The 24,080-nt window shown below is 62.1% G+C and overlaps 25 non-coding genes across 25 annotated transcripts; all 25 read left to right on the top strand.

The window, feature by feature from the left end:
• Positions 1-733: 733 nt before the first annotated feature.
• On the top strand, positions 734-897 carry LOC143801042 (U1 spliceosomal RNA). Its single transcript, XR_013220693.1, has one exon. It is a non-coding gene; the product is annotated as a U1 spliceosomal RNA (small nuclear RNA).
• A 798-nt stretch (positions 898-1,695) lies between these two features.
• Positions 1,696-1,859, top strand: LOC143801041 (U1 spliceosomal RNA). Its single transcript, XR_013220692.1, has one exon. It is a non-coding gene; the product is annotated as a U1 spliceosomal RNA (small nuclear RNA).
• A 798-nt stretch (positions 1,860-2,657) lies between these two features.
• LOC143801039 (U1 spliceosomal RNA) lies at positions 2,658-2,821 on the top strand. The gene has a single exon (XR_013220691.1). It is a non-coding gene; the product is annotated as a U1 spliceosomal RNA (small nuclear RNA).
• A 798-nt stretch (positions 2,822-3,619) lies between these two features.
• On the top strand, positions 3,620-3,783 carry LOC143801038 (U1 spliceosomal RNA). Its single transcript, XR_013220690.1, has one exon. It is a non-coding gene; the product is annotated as a U1 spliceosomal RNA (small nuclear RNA).
• A 798-nt stretch (positions 3,784-4,581) lies between these two features.
• Positions 4,582-4,745, top strand: LOC143801037 (U1 spliceosomal RNA). The gene has a single exon (XR_013220689.1). It is a non-coding gene; the product is annotated as a U1 spliceosomal RNA (small nuclear RNA).
• A 798-nt stretch (positions 4,746-5,543) lies between these two features.
• Positions 5,544-5,707, top strand: LOC143801036 (U1 spliceosomal RNA). The gene has a single exon (XR_013220688.1). It is a non-coding gene; the product is annotated as a U1 spliceosomal RNA (small nuclear RNA).
• A 794-nt stretch (positions 5,708-6,501) lies between these two features.
• On the top strand, positions 6,502-6,665 carry LOC143801034 (U1 spliceosomal RNA). The gene has a single exon (XR_013220687.1). It is a non-coding gene; the product is annotated as a U1 spliceosomal RNA (small nuclear RNA).
• A 794-nt stretch (positions 6,666-7,459) lies between these two features.
• Positions 7,460-7,623, top strand: LOC143801033 (U1 spliceosomal RNA). The gene has a single exon (XR_013220686.1). It is a non-coding gene; the product is annotated as a U1 spliceosomal RNA (small nuclear RNA).
• A 794-nt stretch (positions 7,624-8,417) lies between these two features.
• LOC143801032 (U1 spliceosomal RNA) lies at positions 8,418-8,581 on the top strand. The gene has a single exon (XR_013220685.1). It is a non-coding gene; the product is annotated as a U1 spliceosomal RNA (small nuclear RNA).
• Positions 8,582-9,375: 794 nt separating this feature from the next.
• On the top strand, positions 9,376-9,539 carry LOC143801031 (U1 spliceosomal RNA). Its single transcript, XR_013220684.1, has one exon. It is a non-coding gene; the product is annotated as a U1 spliceosomal RNA (small nuclear RNA).
• Positions 9,540-10,333: 794 nt separating this feature from the next.
• Positions 10,334-10,497, top strand: LOC143801030 (U1 spliceosomal RNA). The gene has a single exon (XR_013220683.1). It is a non-coding gene; the product is annotated as a U1 spliceosomal RNA (small nuclear RNA).
• Positions 10,498-11,291: 794 nt separating this feature from the next.
• Positions 11,292-11,455, top strand: LOC143801029 (U1 spliceosomal RNA). Its single transcript, XR_013220682.1, has one exon. It is a non-coding gene; the product is annotated as a U1 spliceosomal RNA (small nuclear RNA).
• Positions 11,456-12,253: 798 nt separating this feature from the next.
• LOC143801027 (U1 spliceosomal RNA) lies at positions 12,254-12,417 on the top strand. Its single transcript, XR_013220681.1, has one exon. It is a non-coding gene; the product is annotated as a U1 spliceosomal RNA (small nuclear RNA).
• A 790-nt stretch (positions 12,418-13,207) lies between these two features.
• On the top strand, positions 13,208-13,371 carry LOC143801026 (U1 spliceosomal RNA). The gene has a single exon (XR_013220680.1). It is a non-coding gene; the product is annotated as a U1 spliceosomal RNA (small nuclear RNA).
• A 798-nt stretch (positions 13,372-14,169) lies between these two features.
• On the top strand, positions 14,170-14,333 carry LOC143801025 (U1 spliceosomal RNA). Its single transcript, XR_013220679.1, has one exon. It is a non-coding gene; the product is annotated as a U1 spliceosomal RNA (small nuclear RNA).
• A 798-nt stretch (positions 14,334-15,131) lies between these two features.
• LOC143801023 (U1 spliceosomal RNA) lies at positions 15,132-15,295 on the top strand. The gene has a single exon (XR_013220678.1). It is a non-coding gene; the product is annotated as a U1 spliceosomal RNA (small nuclear RNA).
• Positions 15,296-16,089: 794 nt separating this feature from the next.
• LOC143801022 (U1 spliceosomal RNA) lies at positions 16,090-16,253 on the top strand. Its single transcript, XR_013220677.1, has one exon. It is a non-coding gene; the product is annotated as a U1 spliceosomal RNA (small nuclear RNA).
• Positions 16,254-17,047: 794 nt separating this feature from the next.
• LOC143801021 (U1 spliceosomal RNA) lies at positions 17,048-17,211 on the top strand. Its single transcript, XR_013220676.1, has one exon. It is a non-coding gene; the product is annotated as a U1 spliceosomal RNA (small nuclear RNA).
• A 798-nt stretch (positions 17,212-18,009) lies between these two features.
• On the top strand, positions 18,010-18,173 carry LOC143801020 (U1 spliceosomal RNA). Its single transcript, XR_013220675.1, has one exon. It is a non-coding gene; the product is annotated as a U1 spliceosomal RNA (small nuclear RNA).
• A 794-nt stretch (positions 18,174-18,967) lies between these two features.
• On the top strand, positions 18,968-19,131 carry LOC143801019 (U1 spliceosomal RNA). Its single transcript, XR_013220674.1, has one exon. It is a non-coding gene; the product is annotated as a U1 spliceosomal RNA (small nuclear RNA).
• Positions 19,132-19,925: 794 nt separating this feature from the next.
• Positions 19,926-20,089, top strand: LOC143801017 (U1 spliceosomal RNA). Its single transcript, XR_013220673.1, has one exon. It is a non-coding gene; the product is annotated as a U1 spliceosomal RNA (small nuclear RNA).
• Positions 20,090-20,887: 798 nt separating this feature from the next.
• LOC143801016 (U1 spliceosomal RNA) lies at positions 20,888-21,051 on the top strand. Its single transcript, XR_013220672.1, has one exon. It is a non-coding gene; the product is annotated as a U1 spliceosomal RNA (small nuclear RNA).
• A 794-nt stretch (positions 21,052-21,845) lies between these two features.
• LOC143801014 (U1 spliceosomal RNA) lies at positions 21,846-22,009 on the top strand. Its single transcript, XR_013220671.1, has one exon. It is a non-coding gene; the product is annotated as a U1 spliceosomal RNA (small nuclear RNA).
• Positions 22,010-22,803: 794 nt separating this feature from the next.
• Positions 22,804-22,967, top strand: LOC143801013 (U1 spliceosomal RNA). The gene has a single exon (XR_013220670.1). It is a non-coding gene; the product is annotated as a U1 spliceosomal RNA (small nuclear RNA).
• A 794-nt stretch (positions 22,968-23,761) lies between these two features.
• LOC143801012 (U1 spliceosomal RNA) lies at positions 23,762-23,925 on the top strand. Its single transcript, XR_013220669.1, has one exon. It is a non-coding gene; the product is annotated as a U1 spliceosomal RNA (small nuclear RNA).
• The last annotated feature ends 155 nt before the right edge of the window (positions 23,926-24,080 follow it).

Here is a 24,080-nt window from a genome sequence, read left to right as displayed (position 1 = left end):
GCTCAAAGCAGGCAGATGTGGCCTTTGGCTCCCCCTTGTGGGGGAAGGATGCCACCTTCCCTGTGTCGTGTCGCTGCTTTCTTGGTTTGTTTGAGGTTGTTGCCTTTGCTTGACACTTTGGCCCTTTTTTGGCCCCCTGGCTGGTGGGGAATGATCACCTCATTTGCATCTCATTGACTTGGTGACGACATGGCTTGCTCTGCTTGTCTGCAGGGGCAGGCAGGCCCGCCCGCTCGCTCGCTCACGGGAGGGCACCTGCAGCATCCCCATCTCGCAGCCTTCGGGCTGGAGCTGGACCTGTGAGTGGGCCGCTGGTGCGCGGCTATCTGCTGCGGTTTGGGCCTCCTGCCCTTGAGCCTCCCTCCAGCGTGCATCCTCTTGAGCGGAGATGAGCGAGTCACGAGAGGGTGCCGGCCGGCAGCTGGAGCTCGAGCTGTCTACAGCATGTTCTCAGGCCAGCGCAGCAGCGTGAGGCTGCTGGGGCGGAGCCAACGCTCCTCTATGCAAATGACTCAGGCTGCTGCTGTGCATCTTGGGCGGCTTTGGACTTGAGCTCGGCCTGCCCTGGGGGGGGCGGAGTGGGCGTCGGGAGCGACCGGCGCCTCCCACTCGAGGAGCCTCCGTGCGGTCTGTGCCGAACGCCACCCCCGCCCCCTCCCTTTCGGGCCCGAGACTCCGCGATGTTGGGGAGCTGCGTCGGAGGGGCGCTCGTCGGGCCGGCGGGCCCCAACTCATACTTACCTGGCAGGGGAGATACCATGATCACTAAGGTGGTTCTCCCAGGGTGAGGCTCATCCATTGCACTCCGGGTGTGCTGACCCCTGCGATTTCCCCAAATGCGGGAAACTCGACTGCATAATTTGTGGTAGTGGGGGACTGCGTTCGCGCTTTCCCCTGATTTCCTATGGTCAAAGACAGAACACTAAAGATGCTCTGCTGAGCCAAAGTGAGACTTTGGAGAAGCTCAAAGCAGGCAGATGTGGCCTTTGGCTCCCCCTTGTGGGGGAAGGATGCCACCTTCCCTGTGTCGTGTCGCTGCTTTCTTGGTTTGTTTGAGGTTGTTGCCTTTGCTTGACACTTTGGCCCTTTTTTGGCCCCCTGGCTGGTGGGGAATGATCACCTCATTTGCATCTCATTGACTTGGTGACGACATGGCTTGCTCTGCTTGTCTGCAGGGGCAGGCAGGCCCGCCCGCTCGCTCGCTCACGGGAGGGCACCTGCAGCATCCCCATCTCGCAGCCTTCGGGCTGGAGCTGGACCTGTGAGTGGGCCGCTGGTGCGCGGCTATCTGCTGCGGTTTGGGCCTCCTGCCCTTGAGCCTCCCTCCAGCGTGCATCCTCTTGAGCGGAGATGAGCGAGTCACGAGAGGGTGCCGGCCGGCAGCTGGAGCTCGAGCTGTCTACAGCATGTTCTCAGGCCAGCGCAGCAGCGTGAGGCTGCTGGGGCGGAGCCAACGCTCCTCTATGCAAATGACTCAGGCTGCTGCTGTGCATCTTGGGCGGCTTTGGACTTGAGCTCGGCCTGCCCTGGGGGGGGCGGAGTGGGCGTCGGGAGCGACCGGCGCCTCCCACTCGAGGAGCCTCCGTGCGGTCTGTGCCGAACGCCACCCCCGCCCCCTCCCTTTCGGGCCCGAGACTCCGCGATGTTGGGGAGCTGCGTCGGAGGGGCGCTCGTCGGGCCGGCGGGCCCCAACTCATACTTACCTGGCAGGGGAGATACCATGATCACTAAGGTGGTTCTCCCAGGGTGAGGCTCATCCATTGCACTCCGGGTGTGCTGACCCCTGCGATTTCCCCAAATGCGGGAAACTCGACTGCATAATTTGTGGTAGTGGGGGACTGCGTTCGCGCTTTCCCCTGATTTCCTATGGTCAAAGACAGAACACTAAAGATGCTCTGCTGAGCCAAAGTGAGACTTTGGAGAAGCTCAAAGCAGGCAGATGTGGCCTTTGGCTCCCCCTTGTGGGGGAAGGATGCCACCTTCCCTGTGTCGTGTCGCTGCTTTCTTGGTTTGTTTGAGGTTGTTGCCTTTGCTTGACACTTTGGCCCTTTTTTGGCCCCCTGGCTGGTGGGGAATGATCACCTCATTTGCATCTCATTGACTTGGTGACGACATGGCTTGCTCTGCTTGTCTGCAGGGGCAGGCAGGCCCGCCCGCTCGCTCGCTCACGGGAGGGCACCTGCAGCATCCCCATCTCGCAGCCTTCGGGCTGGAGCTGGACCTGTGAGTGGGCCGCTGGTGCGCGGCTATCTGCTGCGGTTTGGGCCTCCTGCCCTTGAGCCTCCCTCCAGCGTGCATCCTCTTGAGCGGAGATGAGCGAGTCACGAGAGGGTGCCGGCCGGCAGCTGGAGCTCGAGCTGTCTACAGCATGTTCTCAGGCCAGCGCAGCAGCGTGAGGCTGCTGGGGCGGAGCCAACGCTCCTCTATGCAAATGACTCAGGCTGCTGCTGTGCATCTTGGGCGGCTTTGGACTTGAGCTCGGCCTGCCCTGGGGGGGGCGGAGTGGGCGTCGGGAGCGACCGGCGCCTCCCACTCGAGGAGCCTCCGTGCGGTCTGTGCCGAACGCCACCCCCGCCCCCTCCCTTTCGGGCCCGAGACTCCGCGATGTTGGGGAGCTGCGTCGGAGGGGCGCTCGTCGGGCCGGCGGGCCCCAACTCATACTTACCTGGCAGGGGAGATACCATGATCACTAAGGTGGTTCTCCCAGGGTGAGGCTCATCCATTGCACTCCGGGTGTGCTGACCCCTGCGATTTCCCCAAATGCGGGAAACTCGACTGCATAATTTGTGGTAGTGGGGGACTGCGTTCGCGCTTTCCCCTGATTTCCTATGGTCAAAGACAGAACACTAAAGATGCTCTGCTGAGCCAAAGTGAGACTTTGGAGAAGCTCAAAGCAGGCAGATGTGGCCTTTGGCTCCCCCTTGTGGGGGAAGGATGCCACCTTCCCTGTGTCGTGTCGCTGCTTTCTTGGTTTGTTTGAGGTTGTTGCCTTTGCTTGACACTTTGGCCCTTTTTTGGCCCCCTGGCTGGTGGGGAATGATCACCTCATTTGCATCTCATTGACTTGGTGACGACATGGCTTGCTCTGCTTGTCTGCAGGGGCAGGCAGGCCCGCCCGCTCGCTCGCTCACGGGAGGGCACCTGCAGCATCCCCATCTCGCAGCCTTCGGGCTGGAGCTGGACCTGTGAGTGGGCCGCTGGTGCGCGGCTATCTGCTGCGGTTTGGGCCTCCTGCCCTTGAGCCTCCCTCCAGCGTGCATCCTCTTGAGCGGAGATGAGCGAGTCACGAGAGGGTGCCGGCCGGCAGCTGGAGCTCGAGCTGTCTACAGCATGTTCTCAGGCCAGCGCAGCAGCGTGAGGCTGCTGGGGCGGAGCCAACGCTCCTCTATGCAAATGACTCAGGCTGCTGCTGTGCATCTTGGGCGGCTTTGGACTTGAGCTCGGCCTGCCCTGGGGGGGGCGGAGTGGGCGTCGGGAGCGACCGGCGCCTCCCACTCGAGGAGCCTCCGTGCGGTCTGTGCCGAACGCCACCCCCGCCCCCTCCCTTTCGGGCCCGAGAATCCGCGATGTTGGGGAGCTGCGTCGGAGGGGCGCTCGTCGGGCCGGCGGGCCCCAACTCATACTTACCTGGCAGGGGAGATACCATGATCACTAAGGTGGTTCTCCCAGGGTGAGGCTCATCCATTGCACTCCGGGTGTGCTGACCCCTGCGATTTCCCCAAATGCGGGAAACTCGACTGCATAATTTGTGGTAGTGGGGGACTGCGTTCGCGCTTTCCCCTGATTTCCTATGGTCAAAGACAGAACACTAAAGATGCTCTGCTGAGCCAAAGTGAGACTTTGGAGAAGCTCAAAGCAGGCAGATGTGGCCTTTGGCTCCCCCTTGTGGGGGAAGGATGCCACCTTCCCTGTGTCGTGTCGCTGCTTTCTTGGTTTGTTTGAGGTTGTTGCCTTTGCTTGACACTTTGGCCCTTTTTTGGCCCCCTGGCTGGTGGGGAATGATCACCTCATTTGCATCTCATTGACTTGGTGACGACATGGCTTGCTCTGCTTGTCTGCAGGGGCAGGCAGGCCCGCCCGCTCGCTCGCTCACGGGAGGGCACCTGCAGCATCCCCATCTCGCAGCCTTCGGGCTGGAGCTGGACCTGTGAGTGGGCCGCTGGTGCGCGGCTATCTGCTGCGGTTTGGGCCTCCTGCCCTTGAGCCTCCCTCCAGCGTGCATCCTCTTGAGCGGAGATGAGCGAGTCACGAGAGGGTGCCGGCCGGCAGCTGGAGCTCGAGCTGTCTACAGCATGTTCTCAGGCCAGCGCAGCAGCGTGAGGCTGCTGGGGCGGAGCCAACGCTCCTCTATGCAAATGACTCAGGCTGCTGCTGTGCATCTTGGGCGGCTTTGGACTTGAGCTCGGCCTGCCCTGGGGGGGGCGGAGTGGGCGTCGGGAGCGACCGGCGCCTCCCACTCGAGGAGCCTCCGTGCGGTCTGTGCCGAACGCCACCCCCGCCCCCTCCCTTTCGGGCCCGAGACTCCGCGATGTTGGGGAGCTGCGTCGGAGGGGCGCTCGTCGGGCCGGCGGGCCCCAACTCATACTTACCTGGCAGGGGAGATACCATGATCACTAAGGTGGTTCTCCCAGGGTGAGGCTCATCCATTGCACTCCGGGTGTGCTGACCCCTGCGATTTCCCCAAATGCGGGAAACTCGACTGCATAATTTGTGGTAGTGGGGGACTGCGTTCGCGCTTTCCCCTGATTTCCTATGGTCAAAGACAGAACACTAAAGATGCTCTGCTGAGCCAAAGTGAGACTTTGGAGAAGCTCAAAGCAGGCAGATGTGGCCTTTGGCTCCCCCTTGTGGGGGAAGGATGCCACCTTCCCTGTGTCGTGTCGCTGCTTTCTTGGTTTGTTTGAGGTTGTTGCCTTTGCTTGACACTTTGGCCCTTTTTTGGCCCCCTGGCTGGTGGGGAATGATCACCTCATTTGCATCTCATTGACTTGGTGACGACATGGCTTGCTCTGCTTGTCTGCAGGGGCAGGCAGGCCCGCCCGCTCGCTCGCTCACGGGAGGGCACCTGCAGCATCCCCATCTCGCAGCCTTCGGGCTGGAGCTGGACCTGTGAGTGGGCCGCTGGTGCGCGGCTATCTGCTGCGGTTTGGGCCTCCTGCCCTTGAGCCTCCCTCCAGCGTGCATCCTCTTGAGCGGAGATGAGCGAGTCACGAGAGGGTGCCGGCCGGCAGCTGGAGCTCGAGCTGTCTACAGCATGTTCTCAGGCCAGCGCAGCAGCGTGAGGCTGCTGGGGCGGAGCCAACGCTCCTCTATGCAAATGACTCAGGCTGCTGCTGTGCATCTTGGGTGGCTTTGGACTTGAGCTCGGCCTGCCCTGGGGGGGGCGGAGTGGGCGTCGGGAGCGACCGGCGCCTCCCACTCGAGGAGCCTCCGTGCGGTCTGTGCCGAACGCCACCCCCGCCCCCTCCCTTTCGGGCCCGAGACTCCGCGATGTTGGGGAGCTGCGTCGGAGGGGCGCTCGTCGGGCCGGCGGGCCCCAACTCATACTTACCTGGCAGGGGAGATACCATGATCACTAAGGTGGTTCTCCCAGGGTGAGGCTCATCCATTGCACTCCGGGTGTGCTGACCCCTGCGATTTCCCCAAATGCGGGAAACTCGACTGCATAATTTGTGGTAGTGGGGGACTGCGTTCGCGCTTTCCCCTGATTTCCTATGGTCAAAGACAGAACACTAAAGATGCTCTGCTGAGCCAAAGTGAGACTTTGGAGAAGCTCAAAGCAGGCAGATGTGGCCTTTGGCTCCCCCTTGTGGGGGAAGGATGCCACCTTCCCTGTGTCGTGTCGCTGCTTTCTTGGTTTGTTTGAGGTTGTTGCCTTTGCTTGACACTTTGGCCCTTTTTTGGCCCCCTGGCTGGTGGGGAATGATCACCTCATTTGCATCTCATTGACTTGGTGACGACATGGCTTGCTCTGCTTGTCTGCAGGGGCAGGCAGGCCCGCCCGCTCGCTCACGGGAGGGCACCTGCAGCATCCCCATCTCGCAGCCTTCGGGCTGGAGCTGGACCTGTGAGTGGGCCGCTGGTGCGCGGCTATCTGCTGCGGTTTGGGCCTCCTGCCCTTGAGCCTCCCTCCAGCGTGCATCCTCTTGAGCGGAGATGAGCGAGTCACGAGAGGGTGCCGGCCGGCAGCTGGAGCTCGAGCTGTCTACAGCATGTTCTCAGGCCAGCGCAGCAGCGTGAGGCTGCTGGGGCGGAGCCAACGCTCCTCTATGCAAATGACTCAGGCTGCTGCTGTGCATCTTGGGCGGCTTTGGACTTGAGCTCGGCCTGCCCTGGGGGGGGCGGAGTGGGCGTCGGGAGCGACCGGCGCCTCCCACTCGAGGAGCCTCCGTGCGGTCTGTGCCGAACGCCACCCCCGCCCCCTCCCTTTCGGGCCCGAGACTCCGCGATGTTGGGGAGCTGCGTCGGAGGGGCGCTCGTCGGGCCGGCGGGCCCCAACTCATACTTACCTGGCAGGGGAGATACCATGATCACTAAGGTGGTTCTCCCAGGGTGAGGCTCATCCATTGCACTCCGGGTGTGCTGACCCCTGCGATTTCCCCAAATGCGGGAAACTCGACTGCATAATTTGTGGTAGTGGGGGACTGCGTTCGCGCTTTCCCCTGATTTCCTATGGTCAAAGACAGAACACTAAAGATGCTCTGCTGAGCCAAAGTGAGACTTTGGAGAAGCTCAAAGCAGGCAGATGTGGCCTTTGGCTCCCCCTTGTGGGGGAAGGATGCCACCTTCCCTGTGTCGTGTCGCTGCTTTCTTGGTTTGTTTGAGGTTGTTGCCTTTGCTTGACACTTTGGCCCTTTTTTGGCCCCCTGGCTGGTGGGGAATGATCACCTCATTTGCATCTCATTGACTTGGTGACGACATGGCTTGCTCTGCTTGTCTGCAGGGGCAGGCAGGCCCGCCCGCTCGCTCACGGGAGGGCACCTGCAGCATCCCCATCTCGCAGCCTTCGGGCTGGAGCTGGACCTGTGAGTGGGCCGCTGGTGCGCGGCTATCTGCTGCGGTTTGGGCCTCCTGCCCTTGAGCCTCCCTCCAGCGTGCATCCTCTTGAGCGGAGATGAGCGAGTCACGAGAGGGTGCCGGCCGGCAGCTGGAGCTCGAGCTGTCTACAGCATGTTCTCAGGCCAGCGCAGCAGCGTGAGGCTGCTGGGGCGGAGCCAACGCTCCTCTATGCAAATGACTCAGGCTGCTGCTGTGCATCTTGGGCGGCTTTGGACTTGAGCTCGGCCTGCCCTGGGGGGGGCGGAGTGGGCGTCGGGAGCGACCGGCGCCTCCCACTCGAGGAGCCTCCGTGCGGTCTGTGCCGAACGCCACCCCCGCCCCCTCCCTTTCGGGCCCGAGACTCCGCGATGTTGGGGAGCTGCGTCGGAGGGGCGCTCGTCGGGCCGGCGGGCCCCAACTCATACTTACCTGGCAGGGGAGATACCATGATCACTAAGGTGGTTCTCCCAGGGTGAGGCTCATCCATTGCACTCCGGGTGTGCTGACCCCTGCGATTTCCCCAAATGCGGGAAACTCGACTGCATAATTTGTGGTAGTGGGGGACTGCGTTCGCGCTTTCCCCTGATTTCCTATGGTCAAAGACAGAACACTAAAGATGCTCTGCTGAGCCAAAGTGAGACTTTGGAGAAGCTCAAAGCAGGCAGATGTGGCCTTTGGCTCCCCCTTGTGGGGGAAGGATGCCACCTTCCCTGTGTCGTGTCGCTGCTTTCTTGGTTTGTTTGAGGTTGTTGCCTTTGCTTGACACTTTGGCCCTTTTTTGGCCCCCTGGCTGGTGGGGAATGATCACCTCATTTGCATCTCATTGACTTGGTGACGACATGGCTTGCTCTGCTTGTCTGCAGGGGCAGGCAGGCCCGCCCGCTCGCTCACGGGAGGGCACCTGCAGCATCCCCATCTCGCAGCCTTCGGGCTGGAGCTGGACCTGTGAGTGGGCCGCTGGTGCGCGGCTATCTGCTGCGGTTTGGGCCTCCTGCCCTTGAGCCTCCCTCCAGCGTGCATCCTCTTGAGCGGAGATGAGCGAGTCACGAGAGGGTGCCGGCCGGCAGCTGGAGCTCGAGCTGTCTACAGCATGTTCTCAGGCCAGCGCAGCAGCGTGAGGCTGCTGGGGCGGAGCCAACGCTCCTCTATGCAAATGACTCAGGCTGCTGCTGTGCATCTTGGGCGGCTTTGGACTTGAGCTCGGCCTGCCCTGGGGGGGGCGGAGTGGGCGTCGGGAGCGACCGGCGCCTCCCACTCGAGGAGCCTCCGTGCGGTCTGTGCCGAACGCCACCCCCGCCCCCTCCCTTTCGGGCCCGAGACTCCGCGATGTTGGGGAGCTGCGTCGGAGGGGCGCTCGTCGGGCCGGCGGGCCCCAACTCATACTTACCTGGCAGGGGAGATACCATGATCACTAAGGTGGTTCTCCCAGGGTGAGGCTCATCCATTGCACTCCGGGTGTGCTGACCCCTGCGATTTCCCCAAATGCGGGAAACTCGACTGCATAATTTGTGGTAGTGGGGGACTGCGTTCGCGCTTTCCCCTGATTTCCTATGGTCAAAGACAGAACACTAAAGATGCTCTGCTGAGCCAAAGTGAGACTTTGGAGAAGCTCAAAGCAGGCAGATGTGGCCTTTGGCTCCCCCTTGTGGGGGAAGGATGCCACCTTCCCTGTGTCGTGTCGCTGCTTTCTTGGTTTGTTTGAGGTTGTTGCCTTTGCTTGACACTTTGGCCCTTTTTTGGCCCCCTGGCTGGTGGGGAATGATCACCTCATTTGCATCTCATTGACTTGGTGACGACATGGCTTGCTCTGCTTGTCTGCAGGGGCAGGCAGGCCCGCCCGCTCGCTCACGGGAGGGCACCTGCAGCATCCCCATCTCGCAGCCTTCGGGCTGGAGCTGGACCTGTGAGTGGGCCGCTGGTGCGCGGCTATCTGCTGCGGTTTGGGCCTCCTGCCCTTGAGCCTCCCTCCAGCGTGCATCCTCTTGAGCGGAGATGAGCGAGTCACGAGAGGGTGCCGGCCGGCAGCTGGAGCTCGAGCTGTCTACAGCATGTTCTCAGGCCAGCGCAGCAGCGTGAGGCTGCTGGGGCGGAGCCAACGCTCCTCTATGCAAATGACTCAGGCTGCTGCTGTGCATCTTGGGCGGCTTTGGACTTGAGCTCGGCCTGCCCTGGGGGGGGCGGAGTGGGCGTCGGGAGCGACCGGCGCCTCCCACTCGAGGAGCCTCCGTGCGGTCTGTGCCGAACGCCACCCCCGCCCCCTCCCTTTCGGGCCCGAGACTCCGCGATGTTGGGGAGCTGCGTCGGAGGGGCGCTCGTCGGGCCGGCGGGCCCCAACTCATACTTACCTGGCAGGGGAGATACCATGATCACTAAGGTGGTTCTCCCAGGGTGAGGCTCATCCATTGCACTCCGGGTGTGCTGACCCCTGCGATTTCCCCAAATGCGGGAAACTCGACTGCATAATTTGTGGTAGTGGGGGACTGCGTTCGCGCTTTCCCCTGATTTCCTATGGTCAAAGACAGAACACTAAAGATGCTCTGCTGAGCCAAAGTGAGACTTTGGAGAAGCTCAAAGCAGGCAGATGTGGCCTTTGGCTCCCCCTTGTGGGGGAAGGATGCCACCTTCACTGTGTCGTGTCGCTGCTTTCTTGGTTTGTTTGAGGTTGTTGCCTTTGCTTGACACTTTGGCCCTTTTTTGTCCCCCTGGCTGGTGGGGAATGATCACCTCATTTGCATCTCATTGACTTGGTGACGACATGGCTTGCTCTGCTTGTCTGCAGGGGCAGGCAGGCCCGCCCGCTCGCTCACGGGAGGGCACCTGCAGCATCCCCATCTCGCAGCCTTCGGGCTGGAGCTGGACCTGTGAGTGGGCCGCTGGTGCGCGGCTATCTGCTGCGGTTTGGGCCTCCTGCCCTTGAGCCTCCCTCCAGCGTGCATCCTCTTGAGCGGAGATGAGCGAGTCACGAGAGGGTGCCGGCCGGCAGCTGGAGCTCGAGCTGTCTACAGCATGTTCTCAGGCCAGCGCAGCAGCGTGAGGCTGCTGGGGCGGAGCCAACGCTCCTCTATGCAAATGACTCAGGCTGCTGCTGTGCATCTTGGGCGGCTTTGGACTTGAGCTCGGCCTGCCCTGGGGGGGGCGGAGTGGGCGTCGGGAGCGACCGGCGCCTCCCACTCGAGGAGCCTCCGTGCGGTCTGTGCCGAACGCCACCCCCGCCCCCTCCCTTTCGGGCCCGAGACTCCGCGATGTTGGGGAGCTGCGTCGGAGGGGCGCTCGTCGGGCCGGCGGGCCCCAACTCATACTTACCTGGCAGGGGAGATACCATGATCACTAAGGTGGTTCTCCCAGGGTGAGGCTCATCCATTGCACTCCGGGTGTGCTGACCCCTGCGATTTCCCCAAATGCGGGAAACTCGACTGCATAATTTGTGGTAGTGGGGGACTGCGTTCGCGCTTTCCCCTGATTTCCTATGGTCAAAGACAGAACACTAAAGATGCTCTGCTGAGCCAAAGTGAGACTTTGGAGAAGCTCAAAGCAGGCAGATGTGGCCTTTGGCTCCCCCTTGTGGGGGAAGGATGCCACCTTCCCTGTGTCGTGTCGCTGCTTTCTTGGTTTGTTTGAGGTAGTTGCCTTTGCTTGACACTTTGGCCCTTTTTTGGCCCCCTGGCTGGTGGGGAATGATCACCTCATTTGCATCTCATTGACTTGGTGACGACATGGCTTGCTCTGCTTGTCTGCAGGGGCAGGCAGGCCCGCCCGCTCGCTCACGGGAGGGCACCTGCAGCATCCCCATCTCGCAGCCTTCGGGCTGGAGCTGGACCTGTGAGTGGGCCGCTGGTGCGCGGCTATCTGCTGCGGTTTGGGCCTCCTGCCCTTGAGCCTCCCTCCAGCGTGCATCCTCTTGAGCGGAGATGAGCGAGTCACGAGAGGGTGCCGGCCGGCAGCTGGAGCTCGAGCTGTCTACAGCATGTTCTCAGGCCAGCGCAGCAGCGTGAGGCTGCTGGGGCGGAGCCAACGCTCCTCTATGCAAATGACTCAGGCTGCTGCTGTGCATCTTGGGCGGCTTTGGACTTGAGCTCGGCCTGCCCTGGGGGGGGCGGAGTGGGCGTCGGGAGCGACCGGCGCCTCCCACTCGAGGAGCCTCCGTGCGGTCTGTGCCGAACGCCACCCCCGCCCCCTCCCTTTCGGGCCCGAGACTCCGCGATGTTGGGGAGCTGCGTCGGAGGGGCGCTCGTCGGGCCGGCGGGCCCCAACTCATACTTACCTGGCAGGGGAGATACCATGATCACTAAGGTGGTTCTCCCAGGGTGAGGCTCATCCATTGCACTCCGGGTGTGCTGACCCCTGCGATTTCCCCAAATGCGGGAAACTCGACTGCATAATTTGTGGTAGTGGGGGACTGCGTTCGCGCTTTCCCCTGATTTCCTATGGTCAAAGACAGAACACTAAAGATGCTCTGCTGAGCCAAAGTGAGACTTTGGAGAAGCTCAAAGCAGGCAGATGTGGCCTTTGGCTCCCCCTTGTGGGGGAAGGATGCCACCTTCCCTGTGTCGTGTCGCTGCTTTCTTGGTTTGTTTGAGGTTGTTGCCTTTGCTTGACACTTTGGCCCTTTTTTGGCCCCCTGGCTGGTGGGGAATGATCACCTCATTTGCATCTCATTGACTTGGTGACGACATGGCTTGCTCTGCTTGTCTGCAGGGGCAGGCAGGCCCGCCCGCTCGCTCGCTCACGGGAGGGCACCTGCAGCATCCCCATCTCGCAGCCTTCGGGCTGGAGCTGGACCTGTGAGTGGGCCGCTGGTGCGCGGCTATCTGCTGCGGTTTGGGCCTCCTGCCCTTGAGCCTCCCTCCAGCGTGCATCCTCTTGAGCGGAGATGAGCGAGTCACGAGAGGGTGCCGGCCGGCAGCTGGAGCTCGAGCTGTCTACAGCATGTTCTCAGGCCAGCGCAGCAGCGTGAGGCTGCTGGGGCGGAGCCAACGCTCCTCTATGCAAATGACTCAGGCTGCTGCTGTGCATCTTGGGCGGCTTTGGACTTGAGCTCGGCCTGCCCTGGGGGGGGCGGAGTGGGCGTCGGGAGCGACCGGCGCCTCCCACTCGAGGAGCCTCCGTGCGGTCTGTGCCGAACGCCACCCCCGCCCCCTCCCTTTCGGGCCCGAGACTCCGCGATGTTGGGGAGCTGCGTCGGAGGGGCGCTCGTCGGGCCGGCGGGCCCCAACTCATACTTACCTGGCAGGGGAGATACCATGATCACTAAGGTGGTTCTCCCAGGGTGAGGCTCATCCATTGCACTCCGGGTGTGCTGACCCCTGCGATTTCCCCAAATGCGGGAAACTCGACTGCATAATTTGTGGTAGTGGGGGACTGCGTTCGCGCTTTCCCCTGATTTCCTATGGTCAAAGACAGAACACTAAAGATGCTCTGCTGAGCCAAAGTGAGACTTTGGAGAAGCTCAAAGCAGGCAGATGTGGCCTTTGGCTCCCCCTTGTGGGGGAAGGATGCCACCTTCCCTGTGTCGTGTCGCTGCTTTCTTGGTTTGTTTGAGGTTGTTGCCTTTGCTTGACACTTTGGCCCTTTTTTGGCCCCCTGGCTGGTGGGGAATGATCACCTCATTTGCATCTCATTGACTTGGTGACGACATGGCTTGCTCTGCTTGTCTGCAGGGGCAGGCAGGCCCGCTCGCTCACGGGAGGGCACCTGCAGCATCCCCATCTCGCAGCCTTCGGGCTGGAGCTGGACCTGTGAGTGGGCCGCTGGTGCGCGGCTATCTGCTGCGGTTTGGGCCTCCTGCCCTTGAGCCTCCCTCCAGCGTGCATCCTCTTGAGCGGAGATGAGCGAGTCACGAGAGGGTGCCGGCCGGCAGCTGGAGCTCGAGCTGTCTACAGCATGTTCTCAGGCCAGCGCAGCAGCGTGAGGCTGCTGGGGCGGAGCCAACGCTCCTCTATGCAAATGACTCAGGCTGCTGCTGTGCATCTTGGGCGGCTTTGGACTTGAGCTCGGCCTGCCCTGGGGGGGGCGGAGTGGGCGTCGGGAGCGACCGGCGCCTCCCACTCGAGGAGCCTCCGTGCGGTCTGTGCCGAACGCCACCCCCGCCCCCTCCCTTTCGGGCCCGAGACTCCGCGATGTTGGGGAGCTGCGTCGGAGGGGCGCTCGTCGGGCCGGCGGGCCCCAACTCATACTTACCTGGCAGGGGAGATACCATGATCACTAAGGTGGTTCTCCCAGGGTGAGGCTCATCCATTGCACTCCGGGTGTGCTGACCCCTGCGATTTCCCCAAATGCGGGAAACTCGACTGCATAATTTGTGGTAGTGGGGGACTGCGTTCGCGCTTTCCCCTGATTTCCTATGGTCAAAGACAGAACACTAAAGATGCTCTGCTGAGCCAAAGTGAGACTTTGGAGAAGCTCAAAGCAGGCAGATGTGGCCTTTGGCTCCCCCTTGTGGGGGAAGGATGCCACCTTCCCTGTGTCGTGTCGCTGCTTTCTTGGTTTGTTTGAGGTTGTTGCCTTTGCTTGACACTTTGGCCCTTTTTTGGCCCCCTGGCTGGTGGGGAATGATCACCTCATTTGCATCTCATTGACTTGGTGACGACATGGCTTGCTCTGCTTGTCTGCAGGGGCAGGCAGGCCCGCCCGCTCGCTCGCTCACGGGAGGGCACCTGCAGCATCCCCATCTCGCAGCCTTCGGGCTGGAGCTGGACCTGTGAGTGGGCCGCTGGTGCGCGGCTATCTGCTGCGGTTTGGGCCTCCTGCCCTTGAGCCTCCCTCCAGCGTGCATCCTCTTGAGCGGAGATGAGCGAGTCACGAGAGGGTGCCGGCCGGCAGCTGGAGCTCGAGCTGTCTACAGCATGTTCTCAGGCCAGCGCAGCAGCGTGAGGCTGCTGGGGCGGAGCCAACGCTCCTCTATGCAAATGACTCAGGCTGCTGCTGTGCATCTTGGGCGGCTTTGGACTTGAGCTCGGCCTGCCCTGGGGGGGGCGGAGTGGGCGTCGGGAGCGACCGGCGCCTCCCACTCGAGGAGCCTCCGTGCGGTCTGTGCCGAACGCCACCCCCGCCCCCTCCCTTTCGGGCCCGAGACTCCGCGATGTTGGGGAGCTGCGTCGGAGGGGCGCTCGTCGGGCCGGCGGGCCCCAACTCATACTTACCTGGCAGGGGAGATACCATGATCACTAAGGTGGTTCTCCCAGGGTGAGGCTCATCCATTGCACTCCGGGTGTGCTGACCCCTGCGATTTCCCCAAATGCGGGAAACTCGACTGCATAATTTGTGGTAGTGGGGGACTGCGTTCGCGCTTTCCCCTGATTTCCTATGGTCAAAGACAGAACACTAAAGATGCTCTGCTGAGCCAAAGTGAGACTTTGGAGAAGCTCAAAGCAGGCAGATGTGGCCTTTGGCTCCCCCTTGTGGGGGAAGGATGCCACCTTCCCTGTGTCGTGTCGCTGCTTTCTTGGTTTGTTTGAGGTTGTTGCCTTTGCTTGACACTTTGGCCCTTTTTTGGCCCCCTGGCTGGTGGGGAATGATCACCTCATTTGCATCTCATTGACTTGGTGACGACATGGCTTGCTCTGCTTGTCTGCAGGGGCAGGCAGGCCCGCCCGCTCGCTCGCTCACGGGAGGGCACCTGCAGCATCCCCATCTCGCAGCCTTCGGGCTGGAGCTGGACCTGTGAGTGGGCCGCTGGTGCGCGGCTATCTGCTGCGGTTTGGGCCTCCTGCCCTTGAGCCTCCCTCCAGCGTGCATCCTCTTGAGCGGAGATGAGCGAGTCACGAGAGGGTGCCGGCCGGCAGCTGGAGCTCGAGCTGTCTACAGCATGTTCTCAGGCCAGCGCAGCAGCGTGAGGCTGCTGGGGCGGAGCCAACGCTCCTCTATGCAAATGACTCAGGCTGCTGCTGTGCATCTTGGGCGGCTTTGGACTTGAGCTCGGCCTGCCCTGGGGGGGGCGGAGTGGGCGTCGGGAGCGACCGGCGCCTCCCACTCGAGGAGCCTCCGTGCGGTCTGTGCCGAACGCCACCCCCGCCCCCTCCCTTTCGGGCCCGAGACTCCGCGATGTTGGGGAGCTGCGTCGGAGGGGCGCTCGTCGGGCCGGCGGGCCCCAACTCATACTTACCTGGCAGGGGAGATACCATGATCACTAAGGTGGTTCTCCCAGGGTGAGGCTCATCCATTGCACTCCGGGTGTGCTGACCCCTGCGATTTCCCCAAATGCGGGAAACTCGACTGCATAATTTGTGGTAGTGGGGGACTGCGTTCGCGCTTTCCCCTGATTTCCTATGGTCAAAGACAGAACACTAAAGATGCTCTGCTGAGCCAAAGTGAGACTTTGGAGAAGCTCAAAGCAGGCAGATGTGGCCTTTGGCTCCCCCTTGTGGGGGAAGGATGCCACCTTCCCTGTGTCGTGTCGCTGCTTTCTTGGTTTGTTTGAGGTTGTTGCCTTTGCTTGACACTTTGGCCCTTTTTTGGCCCCCTGGCTGGTGGGGAATGATCACCTCATTTGCATCTCATTGACTTGGTGACGACATGGCTTGCTCTGCTTGTCTGCAGGGGCAGGCAGGCCCGCCCGCTCGCTCACGGGAGGGCACCTGCAGCATCCCCATCTCGCAGCCTTCGGGCTGGAGCTGGACCTGTGAGTGGGCCGCTGGTGCGCGGCTATCTGCTGCGGTTTGGGCCTCCTGCCCTTGAGCCTCCCTCCAGCGTGCATCCTCTTGAGCGGAGATGAGCGAGTCACGAGAGGGTGCCGGCCGGCAGCTGGAGCTCGAGCTGTCTACAGCATGTTCTCAGGCCAGCGCAGCAGCGTGAGGCTGCTGGGGCGGAGCCAACGCTCCTCTATGCAAATGACTCAGGCTGCTGCTGTGCATCTTGGGCGGCTTTGGACTTGAGCTCGGCCTGCCCTGGGGGGGGCGGAGTGGGCGTCGGGAGCGACCGGCGCCTCCCACTCGAGGAGCCTCCGTGCGGTCTGTGCCGAACGCCACCCCCGCCCCCTCCCTTTCGGGCCCGAGACTCCGCGATGTTGGGGAGCTGCGTCGGAGGGGCGCTCGTCGGGCCGGCGGGCCCCAACTCATACTTACCTGGCAGGGGAGATACCATGATCACTAAGGTGGTTCTCCCAGGGTGAGGCTCATCCATTGCACTCCGGGTGTGCTGACCCCTGCGATTTCCCCAAATGCGGGAAACTCGACTGCATAATTTGTGGTAGTGGGGGACTGCGTTCGCGCTTTCCCCTGATTTCCTATGGTCAAAGACAGAACACTAAAGATGCTCTGCTGAGCCAAAGTGAGACTTTGGAGAAGCTCAAAGCAGGCAGATGTGGCCTTTGGCTCCCCCTTGTGGGGGAAGGATGCCACCTTCCCTGTGTCGTGTCGCTGCTTTCTTGGTTTGTTTGAGGTTGTTGCCTTTGCTTGACACTTTGGCCCTTTTTTGGCCCCCTGGCTGGTGGGGAATGATCACCTCATTTGCATCTCATTGACTTGGTGACGACATGGCTTGCTCTGCTTGTCTGCAGGGGCAGGCAGGCCCGCCCGCTCGCTCACGGGAGGGCACCTGCAGCATCCCCATCTCGCAGCCTTCGGGCTGGAGCTGGACCTGTGAGTGGGCCGCTGGTGCGCGGCTATCTGCTGCGGTTTGGGCCTCCTGCCCTTGAGCCTCCCTCCAGCGTGCATCCTCTTGAGCGGAGATGAGCGAGTCACGAGAGGGTGCCGGCCGGCAGCTGGAGCTCGAGCTGTCTACAGCATGTTCTCAGGCCAGCGCAGCAGCGTGAGGCTGCTGGGGCGGAGCCAACGCTCCTCTATGCAAATGACTCAGGCTGCTGCTGTGCATCTTGGGCGGCTTTGGACTTGAGCTCGGCCTGCCCTGGGGGGGGCGGAGTGGGCGTCGGGAGCGACCGGCGCCTCCCACTCGAGGAGCCTCCGTGCGGTCTGTGCCGAACGCCACCCCCGCCCCCTCCCTTTCAGGCCCGAGACTCCGCGATGTTGGGGAGCTGCGTCGGAGGGGCGCTCGTCGGGCCGGCGGGCCCCAACTCATACTTACCTGGCAGGGGAGATACCATGATCACTAAGGTGGTTCTCCCAGGGTGAGGCTCATCCATTGCACTCCGGGTGTGCTGACCCCTGCGATTTCCCCAAATGCGGGAAACTCGACTGCATAATTTGTGGTAGTGGGGGACTGCGTTCGCGCTTTCCCCTGATTTCCTATGGTCAAAGACAGAACACTAAAGATGCTCTGCTGAGCCAAAGTGAGACTTTGGAGAAGCTCAAAGCAGGCAGATGTGGCCTTTGGCTCCCCCTTGTGGGGGAAGGATGCCACCTTCCCTGTGTCGTGTCGCTGCTTTCTTGGTTTGTTTGAGGTTGTTGCCTTTGCTTGACACTTTGGCCCTTTTTTGGCCCCCTGGCTGGTGGGGAATGATCACCTCATTTGCATCTCATTGACTTGGTGACGACATGGCTTGCTCTGCTTGTCTGCAGGGGCAGGCAGGCCCGCCCGCTCGCTCGCTCACGGGAGGGCACCTGCAGCATCCCCATCTCGCAGCCTTCGGGCTGGAGCTGGACCTGTGAGTGGGCCGCTGGTGCGCGGCTATCTGCTGCGGTTTGGGCCTCCTGCCCTTGAGCCTCCCTCCAGCGTGCATCCTCTTGAGCGGAGATGAGCGAGTCACGAGAGGGTGCCGGCCGGCAGCTGGAGCTCGAGCTGTCTACAGCATGTTCTCAGGCCAGCGCAGCAGCGTGAGGCTGCTGGGGCGGAGCCAACGCTCCTCTATGCAAATGACTCAGGCTGCTGCTGTGCATCTTGGGCGGCTTTGGACTTGAGCTCGGCCTGCCCTGGGGGGGGCGGAGTGGGCGTCGGGAGCGACCGGCGCCTCCCACTCGAGGAGCCTCCGTGCGGTCTGTGCCGAACGCCACCCCCGCCCCCTCCCTTTCGGGCCCGAGACTCCGCGATGTTGGGGAGCTGCGTCGGAGGGGCGCTCGTCGGGCCGGCGGGCCCCAACTCATACTTACCTGGCAGGGGAGATACCATGATCACTAAGGTGGTTCTCCCAGGGTGAGGCTCATCCATTGCACTCCGGGTGTGCTGACCCCTGCGATTTCCCCAAATGCGGGAAACTCGACTGCATAATTTGTGGTAGTGGGGGACTGCGTTCGCGCTTTCCCCTGATTTCCTATGGTCAAAGACAGAACACTAAAGATGCTCTGCTGAGCCAAAGTGAGACTTTGGAGAAGCTCAAAGCAGGCAGATGTGGCCTTTGGCTCCCCCTTGTGGGGGAAGGATGCCACCTTCCCTGTGTCGTGTCGCTGCTTTCTTGGTTTGTTTGAGGTTGTTGCCTTTGCTTGACACTTTGGCCCTTTTTTGGCCCCCTGGCTGGTGGGGAATGATCACCTCATTTGCATCTCATTGACTTGGTGACGACATGGCTTGCTCTGCTTGTCTGCAGGGGCAGGCAGGCCCGCCCGCTCGCTCACGGGAGGGCACCTGCAGCATCCCCATCTCGCAGCCTTCGGGCTGGAGCTGGACCTGTGAGTGGGCCGCTGGTGCGTGGCTATCTGCTGCGGTTTGGGCCTCCTGCCCTTGAGCCTCCCTCCAGCGTGCATCCTCTTGAGCGGAGATGAGCGAGTCACGAGAGGGTGCCGGCCGGCAGCTGGAGCTCGAGCTGTCTACAGCATGTTCTCAGGCCAGCGCAGCAGCGTGAGGCTGCTGGGGCGGAGCCAACGCTCCTCTATGCAAATGACTCAGGCTGCTGCTGTGCATCTTGGGCGGCTTTGGACTTGAGCTCGGCCTGCCCTGGGGGGGGCGGAGTGGGCGTCGGGAGCGACCGGCGCCTCCCACTCGAGGAGCCTCCGTGCGGTCTGTGCCGAACGCCACCCCCGCCCCCTCCCTTTCGGGCCCGAGACTCCGCGATGTTGGGGAGCTGCGTCGGAGGGGCGCTCGTCGGGCCGGCGGGCCCCAACTCATACTTACCTGGCAGGGGAGATACCATGATCACTAAGGTGGTTCTCCCAGGGTGAGGCTCATCCATTGCACTCCGGGTGTGCTGACCCCTGCGATTTCCCCAAATGCGGGAAACTCGACTGCATAATTTGTGGTAGTGGGGGACTGCGTTCGCGCTTTCCCCTGATTTCCTATGGTCAAAGACAGAACACTAAAGATGCTCTGCTGAGCCAAAGTGAGACTTTGGAGAAGCTCAAAGCAGGCAGATGTGGCCTTTGGCTCCCCCTTGTGGGGGAAGGATGCCACCTTCCCTGTGTCGTGTCGCTGCTTTCTTGGTTTGTTTGAGGTTGTTGCCTTTGCTTGACACTTTGGCCCTTTTTTGGCCCCCTGGCTGGTGGGGAATGATCACCTCATTTGCATCTCATTGACTTGGTGACGACATGGCTTGCTCTGCTTGTCTGCAGGGGCAGGCAGGCCCGCCCGCTCGCTCACGGGAGGGCACCTGCAGCATCCCCATCTCGCAGCCTTCGGGCTGGAGCTGGACCTGTGAGTGGGCCGCTGGTGCGCGGCTATCTGCTGCGGTTTGGGCCTCCTGCCCTTGAGCCTCCCTCCAGCGTGCATCCTCTTGAGCGGAGATGAGCGAGTCACGAGAGGGTGCCGGCCGGCAGCTGGAGCTCGAGCTGTCTACAGCATGTTCTCAGGCCAGCGCAGCAGCGTGAGGCTGCTGGGGCGGAGCCAACGCTCCTCTATGCAAATGACTCAGGCTGCTGCTGTGCATCTTGGGCGGCTTTGGACTTGAGCTCGGCCTGCCCTGGGGGGGGCGGAGTGGGCGTCGGGAGCGACCGGCGCCTCCCACTCGAGGAGCCTCCGTGCGGTCTGTGCCGAACGCCACCCCCGCCCCCTCCCTTTCGGGCCCGAGACTCCGCGATGTTGGGGAGCTGCGTCGGAGGGGCGCTCGTCGGGCCGGCGGGCCCCAACTCATACTTACCTGGCAGGGGAGATACCATGATCACTAAGGTGGTTCTCCCAGGGTGAGGCTCATCCATTGCACTCCGGGTGTGCTGACCCCTGCGATTTCCCCAAATGCGGGAAACTCGACTGCATAATTTGTGGTAGTGGGGGACTGCGTTCGCGCTTTCCCCTGATTTCCTATGGTCAAAGACAGAACACTAAAGATGCTCTGCTGAGCCAAAGTGAGACTTTGGAGAAGCTCAAAGCAGGCAGATGTGGCCTTTGGCTCCCCCTTGTGGGGGAAGGATGCCACCTTCCCTGTGTCGTGTCGCTGCTTTCTTGGTTTGTTTGAGGTTGTTGCCTTTGCTTGACACTTTGGCCCTTTTTTGGCCCCCTGGCTGGTGGGGAATGATCACCTCATTTGCATCTCATTGACTTGGTGACGACATGGCTTGCTCTGCTTGTCTGCAGGGGCAGGCAGGCCCGCCCGCTCGCTCACTCACGGGAGGGCACCTGCAGCATCCCCATCTCGCAGCCTTCGGGCTGGAGCTGGACCTGTGAGTGGGCCGCTGGTGCGCGGCTATCTGCTGCGGTTTGGGCCTCCTGCCCTTGAGCCTCCCTCCAGCGTGCATCCTCTTGAGCGGAGATGAGCGAGTCACGAGAGGGTGCCGGCCGGCAGCTGGAGCTCGAGCTGTCTACAGCATGTTCTCAGGCCAGCGCAGCAGCGTGAGGCTGCTGGGGCGGAGCCAACGCTCCTCTATGCAAATGACTCAGGCTGCTGCTGTGCATCTTGGGCGGCTTTGGACTTGAGCTCGGCCTGCCCTGGGGGGGGCGGAGTGGGCGTCGGGAGCGACCGGCGCCTCCCACTCGAGGAGCCTCCGTGCGGTCTGTGCCGAACGCCACCCCCGCCCCCTCCCTTTCGGGCCCGAGACTCCGCGATGTTGGGGAGCTGCGTCGGAGGGGCGCTCGTCGGGCCGGCGGGCCCCAACTCATACTTACCTGGCAGGGGAGATACCATGATCACTAAGGTGGTTCTCCCAGGGTGAGGCTCATCCATTGCACTCCGGGTGTGCTGACCCCTGCGATTTCCCCAAATGCGGGAAACTCGACTGCATAATTTGTGGTAGTGGGGGACTGCGTTCGCGCTTTCCCCTGATTTCCTATGGTCAAAGACAGAACACTAAAGATGCTCTGCTGAGCCAAAGTGAGACTTTGGAGAAGCTCAAAGCAGGCAGATGTGGCCTTTGGCTCCCCCTTGTGGGGGAAGGATGCCACCTTCCCTGTGTCGTGTCGCTGCTTTCTTGGTTTGTTTGAGGTTGTTGCCTTTGCTTGACACTTTGGCCCTTTTTTGGCCCCCTGGCTGGTGGGGAATGATCACCTCATTTGCATCTCATTGACTTGGTGACGACATGGCTTGCTCTGCTTGTCTGCAGGGGCAGGCAGGCCCGCCCGCTCGCTCACGGGAGGGCACCTGCAGCATCCCCATCTCGCAGCCTTCGGGCTGGAGCTGGACCTGTGAGTGGGCCGCTGGTGCGCGGCTATCTGCTGCGGTTTGGGCCTCCTGCCCTTGAGCCTCCCTCCAGCGTGCATCCTCTTGAGCGGAGATGAGCGAGTCACGAGAGGGTGCCGGCCGGCAGCTGGAGCTCGAGCTGTCTACAGCATGTTCTCAGGCCAGCGCAGCAGCGTGAGGCTGCTGGGGCGGAGCCAACGCTCCTCTATGCAAATGACTCAGGCTGCTGCTGTGCATCTTGGGCGGCTTTGGACTTGAGCTCGGCCTGCCCTGGGGGGGGCGGAGTGGGCGTCGGGAGCGACCGGCGCCTCCCACTCGAGGAGCCTCCGTGCGGTCTGTGCCGAACGCCACCCCCGCCCCCTCCCTTTCGGGCCCGAGACTCCGCGATGTTGGGGAGCTGCGTCGGAGGGGCGCTCGTCGGGCCGGCGGGCCCCAACTCATACTTACCTGGCAGGGGAGATACCATGATCACTAAGGTGGTTCTCCCAGGGTGAGGCTCATCCATTGCACTCCGGGTGTGCTGACCCCTGCGATTTCCCCAAATGCGGGAAACTCGACTGCATAATTTGTGGTAGTGGGGGACTGCGTTCGCGCTTTCCCCTGATTTCCTATGGTCAAAGACAGAACACTAAAGATGCTCTGCTGAGCCAAAGTGAGACTTTGGAGAAGCTCAAAGCAGGCAGATGTGGCCTTTGGCTCCCCCTTGTGGGGGAAGGATGCCACCTTCCCTGTGTCGTGTCGCTGCTTTCTTGGTTTGTTTGAGGTTGTTGCCTTTGCTTGACACTTTGGCCCTTTTTTGGCCCCCTGGCTGGTGGGGAATGATCACCTCATTTGCATCTCATTGACTTGGTGACGACATGGCTTGCTCTGCTTGTCTGCAGGGGCAGGCAGGCCCGCCCGCTCGCTCACGGGAGGGCACCTGCAGCATCCCCATCTCGCAGCCTTCGGGCTGGAGCTGGACCTGTGAGTGGGCCGCTGGTGCGCGGCTATCTGCTGCGGTTTGGGCCTCCTGCCCTTGAGCCTCCCTCCAGCGTGCATCCTCTTGAGCGGAGATGAGCGAGTCACGAGAGGGTGCCGGCCGGCAGCTGGAGCTCGAGCTGTCTACAGCATGTTCTCAGGCCAGCGCAGCAGCGTGAGGCTGCTGGGGCGGAGCCAACGCTCCTCTATGCAAATGACTCAGGCTGCTGCTGTGCATCTTGGGCGGCTTTGGACTTGAGCTCGGCCTGCCCTGGGGGGGGCGGAGTGGGCGTCGGGAGCGACCGGCGCCTCCCACTCGAGGAGCCTCCGTGCGGTCTGTGCCGAACGCCACCCCCGCCCCCTCCCTTTCGGGCCCGAGACTCCGCGATGTTGGGGAGCTGCGTCGGAGGGGCGCTCGTCGGGCCGGCGGGCCCCAACTCATACTTACCTGGCAGGGGAGATACCATGATCACTAAGGTGGTTCTCCCAGGGTGAGGCTCATCCATTGCACTCCGGGTGTGCTGACCCCTGCGATTTCCCCAAATGCGGGAAACTCGACTGCATAATTTGTGGTAGTGGGGGACTGCGTTCGCGCTTTCCCCTGATTTCCTATGGTCAAAGACAGAACACTAAAGATGCTCTGCTGAGCCAAAGTGAGACTTTGGAGAAGCTCAAAGCAGGTAGATGTGGCCTTTGGCTCCCCCTTGTGGGGGAAGGATGCCACCTTCCCTGTGTCGTGTCGCTGCTTTCTTGGTTTGTTTGAGGTTGTTGCCTTTGCTTGACACTTTGGCCCTTTTTTGGCCCCCTGGCTGGTGGGGAATGATCACCTCATTTGCATCTCATTGACTTGGTGATGACATGGCTTGCTCTGCTTGTCTGCAGGGGCAGGCAGGCCCGCCCGCTCGCTCACGGGAGGGCACCTGCAGCATCCCCATCTCGCAGCCTTCGGGCTGGAGCTGGACCTGTGAGTGGGCCGCTGGTGCGCGGCTATCTGCTGCGGTTTGGGCCTCCTGCCCTTGAGCCTCCCTCCAGCGTGCATCCTCTTGAGCGGAGATGAGCGAGTCACGAGAGGGTGCCGGCCGGCAGCTGGAGCTCGAGCTGTCTACAGCATGTTCTCAGGCCAGCGCAGCAGCGTGAGGCTGCTGGGGCGGAGCCAACGCTCCTCTATGCAAATGACTCAGGCTGCTGCTGTGCATCTTGGGCGGCTTTGGACTTGAGCTCGGCCTGCCCTGGGGGGGGCGGAGTGGGCGTCGGGAGCGACCGGCGCCTCCCACTCGAGGAGCCTCCGTGCGGTCTGTGCCGAACGCCACCCCCGCCCCCTCCCTTTCGGGCCCGAGACTCCGCGATGTTGGGGAGCTGCGTCGGAGGGGCGCTCGTCGGGCCGGCGGGCCCCAACTCATACTTACCTGGCAGGGGAGATACCATGATCACTAAGGTGGTTCTCCCAGGGTGAGGCTCATCCATTGCACTCCGGGTGTGCTGACCCCTGCGATTTCCCCAAATGCGGGAAACTCGACTGCATAATTTGTGGTAGTGGGGGACTGCGTTCGCGCTTTCCCCTGATTTCCTATGGTCAAAGACAGAACACTAAAGATGCTCTGCTGAGCCAAAGTGAGACTTTGGAGAAGCTCAAAGCAGGCAGATGTGGCCTTTGGCTCCCCCTTGTGGGGGAAGGATGCCACCTTCCCTGTGTCGTGTCGCTGCTTTCTTGGTTTGT

This window comes from Ranitomeya variabilis, chromosome 1, assembly GCF_051348905.1.
Source record: "Ranitomeya variabilis isolate aRanVar5 chromosome 1, aRanVar5.hap1, whole genome shotgun sequence".
Classification (NCBI taxonomy): Eukaryota; Metazoa; Chordata; class Amphibia; order Anura; family Dendrobatidae; genus Ranitomeya; species Ranitomeya variabilis.
The sequence above is the reverse complement of the archived record's forward strand: the minus strand, read 5'-3'. Positions and strand labels throughout refer to the sequence as shown.